We start from the raw sequence: 5,371 nt of genomic DNA, 5'->3' as shown, positions 1-5,371 counted from the left end.
TGTGGTGGATTTTTTTTGTCCATATTAATTCTTCTAGGAGTAGTAACTGAACGTTTGTCCTTTCCCCATCCCATGCATTTGATTTACCTCATATGTGAGCAGTTTACTTGTGTAGAGGCACCCTGATTTTCAAATGAGTCTCTGCAGGAATCCAGCACCCTGAATTTCAAACAATGAGTCTCCATGGTAAGGGAAGGCTCTCTTCCTCAGAAAGTCACCTTCCTCTTCCTCACAGATGTCATCATCATCATAGGTGATCCCTTGTGACCCAGTATGATTATCTTCTAGAACTAGAGTCTCTAGTTAACTGCAGACACCTACTCTGGATTGACATGGTCAATCAAAATGAAGACATCAATTTCCAGATGGAAGGTGCTCCTGACAAGGATTTGCTTGACACAGCTTACTCTTGGCACGTTTCTCCCTTTCCCCATCTATTCATGCCTCTTCACTGTTGGTAACATCCTACCTCTAGTTAGAACACTCAAGGGCCAGGGCTTTCCAGTTCTCTGTGTTTACGCCATATTTTTTAAGGTTGAAAATTTAATTTATCTAATAGTATAATGACCACGTATGAGCACCATGATACTGCTGTTCTAACAAAACAATATACATCTTATGTTAGTGCACACGAGTCAGCAGTGTGATATCGGAATGACAGATTGCATGGTAGCTGGCACCTGAATGATTGGGGAAAATAAATTTTGTGTGTGTGATCAAGATTTGATAGTGTGTGTGTATAGAGGGTGGGAGTTAGCCTGTAACAAGGAACACTTAACATGTTTTGTTCCACTTTTCAGATTAAAATCATACAGACATGCCAGGTAGGCCAAAACAAAACATTTTGCCTTCTTCCATGAGTAGAAGCCAGTTGAAATTACTAAAGCAATCTAGCTTAGGAGCAGACTTCATGATAAGCACAGCTTTGTTCTCCGTCACCTCATTGCCCATCTCCTGCCACTGAGGCACTGGAAAACACTGCCTCATGATAAGGCTGATCCTGCACACACATTAATTTTGTGTTGAGAAGAAACAGGAGGAAAGCACCATAGGTCCATTCATCTCAATAGGGCACCAATAATACCGTGTTTCCCCGAAAATAAGACAGTGTCTTATATTAATTTTTACTCCCAAAGATGCACTAGGTCTTATTTTCAGGGGATGTCTTTTTTCTCCATGAAGAATTCACATTTATTAGTGAACAAAAATTGAACATTTTATATATACTGTACAGTAGTTGTCATCACAAACCAGCATGACCAGACAAACTGAGAATCCTATCAAAAATTTCTTGTTACTACCAATATTTCCATGTACAACACTCTATGTTGTACATTTACCGATCCTGCATGCTTTGGTGTTCTGTTCGTTGGGCATGCTTCCAAACAAAAAGTTGGCTAGGTCTTACTTTTGGGGGAGGCCTTATATTTAGCAATTCAGCAAAACCTCTACTAGGTCTTATTTTCTGGGGATGTCTTATTTTAGGGGAAACAGGGTAGCAGCAGTTGTATAAGGGAAGGGGGAGGTTGGAGTAAAGGTGATCTTTAACATGATGTACTGAATCAAGTAAATCTGTCGGTACACATGGACTTTGGAATAGAAGACAAATGGACACAAGCCCCCAACAAACGGTGAGGAGAGAGCGGAGCACCCCTAAAATGATCTTGTGAAACTGGACCACAGTAACTTGTATATAATTGACACTCCCGAGGCATATTCATCAGGAATGTAATGTACATCAGAGCTTCTCATGCTATCTAATGGGGTACAGAGAACTATTTTTCCTACACTTGCCAGGAAGTGGAACTATATTTATGAACTTCCTTCCTGGAAAGTTTCAGGCATTTGCCATCATTTTTAAGTAAAATTGCACTTTTTTTAAACCTCTGGTAGGAATAAAAAAAGACTTCCTACAATCAATATGAAGCACATTGACTAAAGATGCATTCACACCGTACTTAGCTTGTTCTCTCAAACAGCATATCTACACTGAAGAATCAATGCCATTCAGGGCCGGTCGGAGATAAATTTAAATATTGAGCGGGGGTGCTGAAAAGCGCCCCCCGCCGGCCCCGCCTCCTGCGCCCTGGCCCCGCCTCCCACCCAGCGTGCCCTGGCCCCGCCTCCCACGCTGCGTGGGAGGCGGGGCCAGGGCACGCTGGGTGGGAGGCGGGGCCAGGGTTGGCCCCGCCTCCCATGCTATTTGCCCTGGCCCCGCCTCCCATGCAGCGTGGGAGGCGCGGCCAGGGTTGGAAAGAGGGAGGCTTCGCCGCCTGGGGAGGGGAGGAGGGGATTCCCTCCTCCCCTTCCCGGGCGGCGAAAGAAGGAGGCTTCGCCACCCGGGGAGGAGAGGAGGGGATTCCCTCCTCCCCTTCCCGGGCGGCGAAAGAAGGAGGCTTCGCCACCCGGGGAGGAGAGGAGGGGATCCCTCCTCCCCTTCCCGGGCGGCGAAAGAGGGAGCCACAAGGCCAGGGCGCACTGGTCGGGCGGCGGGGCACCGTCAGAGAGGTGCCCCGCCTCCCGCCCAGCCTGACGGCGCCCCCCGGGACCTGCGCCCGAGGCGGTGGCGTCACTGGCCTCTATGGTGGGGCCGGCCCTGATGCCATTTGACACCACTTTAACTGCCCGAGCTCAATGCTATGGAATCCTGGAAGTTGTAGTTCTACAAAGTCTTTCACTTCCTCTACCCAAGAGGACTGGTGCTTAACCAAACCACAGTTCCCACGACTCCACAGCATTGAACCAAATTGTATTGATTCTGTGTAGATGTACCTTTAGGGAGGGCTTCTTAAACTTTTTCCACTCAAGACCCCGTTTCACCTGAGAAATTTTAACATGACCCGAGATATATAAAATGGGGTATACAGACCAAAAATTTACTGGTAACACTATGCAACACATTTTTGTTCCTAAGTTATAAATGTCATTTCTTAATTGGTTCTATCATAAAAACATGCAAAAGGTTTATTAAACTGTAAAACTTTATTTTTGTGGGACAAAAATAAAATAAAGAGTCTCAACCAATTCAACAGAGTTTATGGCTGCCACAAAACAGTTTCTGGAATGTAAAAACTACTTTCAGAGTACCACACAATTAAACAGGAAATAACAATTTTAAACCAGAAACAGAATGTTTTTCAATTTTGGTTACATAATGTGTTGTCTCTTTGTCTCTGATATCCTTCCCTCCAGTGAGCAGCCAGGCATTATTTCCTGGAGGATGGACTGGTTGGATCTTCTTGCGGTCCAAGGCACTCTCAGGATTTTCCTCCAGCCCCAGAGTTCAAAAGCGTCCATCTTCCTTCAATCAGCCTTCCTTATGGTCCAGCTCTCGCATCCATAGGTTACTATGGAGAATACCATGGCTTTGACTATGCGGACCTTCATTGCCAGTGTGATGTCTCTGCTCTTCACTATTTTATCAAGATTAGTCATTGCTCTCCTCCCAAGAAGTAAGCGTCTTCTGATTTCCTGGCTGCAGTCTGCGTCTGCAGTAAATACAAAGTCCGTCACCGCCTCCACGTTTTCTCCCTCTATTTGCTAGTTATCAGTTTGGTTGCCATCATCTTGGTTTTTCTTTTGTTTAACTGCAATCCAGCTTTTGCGCTTTCTTCTTTCACCTTGGTTATAAGGCTCCTCAGCTCCTCCTTGTTTTCAGCCATCAAAGTGGTATCATCTGCATATCTAAGATTGCTAATGTTTCATAGTGTAATAGATCAGTATTCACAAGGCTTGTTAAACAGGCTGTGTTCTTACCATAGATCAGGGGAACCACTGGTTGTATAGGGAAGCTGATGAAGAAACTTAACCTAAACTATCTACAGGCCCACTAAGAAAATCCAACAAATGCTACATTCAGCAAAGGACAAGAGGGATCCTCTCACCTCTGCAGGAGTCTACCATATATCCTGCAGCTTTGGATAAGTCTACGTAGGGATCACCAAATGCAGCATTGCCCAAACATGAATCAAGGACCATGAAAGGCACTGCAGACTAATCCAACTAGAGAAGTCAGCTATCATAACAGAGCACTTGATGAACCAACCTGCACACTTCATATTACAGTAGAGTCTCACTTATCCAACACTCGCTTATCCAATGTTCTGGATTATCCAAGGCATTTTTGTAGTCAGTGTTTTCAATACATCATGATATTTTGGTGCTAAATTCATAAATACAGTAATTACTACATAGCATTACTGCATATTGAACTACTTTTCTTGTCAAATTTGTTGTATAACATGATGTTTTGGTGCTTAATTTGTAAAACCATAACCTAATTTGATGTTTAATAGGCTTTTCCTTAATGCCTCCTTATTATCCAACATATTCCCTTATGCAACATTCTGCCAGCCCATTTATGTTGGATAAGTGAGACTCTACTGTACTTGAGAACACAGAAATGCTGGACCACCATGTCAGGCTACACAGAGAAGCCACTGAAATCCATAAGCAGCCAGAAAATCTGAAGACAATTTCAACAGAAAGGAGGGAACCATGAAAATGAACAAAATCTGGCTACCAGAATTAAAAAAAACTCTAAAATCGGGACAGTAAATAAAGAACACCACTCTGAAAACTGAGGAATTCCAGACATAAATCAACCAGGGCCAGCTAATAAAGGACTTCCCCAGGCAGTAAGCAGCTAGACCTTGAAGCTGAAAAGCTATTCAATGCTAACCAAGGTGGCCAATTGCAACATTCACACCTGCCTCAAACAAATAAGAGTTTTTTTCTCCCACCCCGAACAATTCCACAGATATATTAACCTCACTTGCCTAGTTTCCAACAGACCTCACAACCTTTGAATCACAGAATCATAGAATAGCAGAGTTGGAAGAGACCTCATGGGCCATCCAGTCCAACCCCCTGCCAAGAAGCAGGAAATCGCATTCAAAGCACCCCTGACAGATGGCCATCCAGCCTCTGTTTAAAAGCCTCCAAAGGCTGCCTGAGGATGCCTGCCTCGGGTGTGGGCAGAATGTCAGGAGAGAATGCTTCTGGAACATGGCCATACAACCCTGAAAACTCACAGCAACCCAGTGATTCCGGCCATGAAAGCCTTCAACAACAGGCTGTTTTTCCTTTTCGTGGAGTACAGCTAAAGCATTTTCTGCAGAGCCCTCTGTAAACACTGCAGGTTGTTGCTAACGGATTTCTGCAAACGGGTGGCCTTCAGAAACCTTTTACTGTTGCCAATTTTTTCTGTAACTCAATGTCGGGATCACGATAAATTTGGCAGCAGCGGAAGGGGTTCGCCTTTGGGCTCGGGACCCAGAGTTTCCGAAGCAGCGTCCGGGAGGACAGCAAGGGCGTGGAGGGCGCTTTCAGGGCACCTTGTGCTTGGCCGCGCCTCCCTCTTTCCGGATGG

This window comes from Anolis carolinensis, chromosome 3 (assembly GCF_035594765.1).
Source record: "Anolis carolinensis isolate JA03-04 chromosome 3, rAnoCar3.1.pri, whole genome shotgun sequence".
Taxonomy (NCBI): domain Eukaryota; kingdom Metazoa; phylum Chordata; class Lepidosauria; order Squamata; family Dactyloidae; genus Anolis; species Anolis carolinensis.
This window is presented reverse-complemented; position numbering follows the sequence as displayed.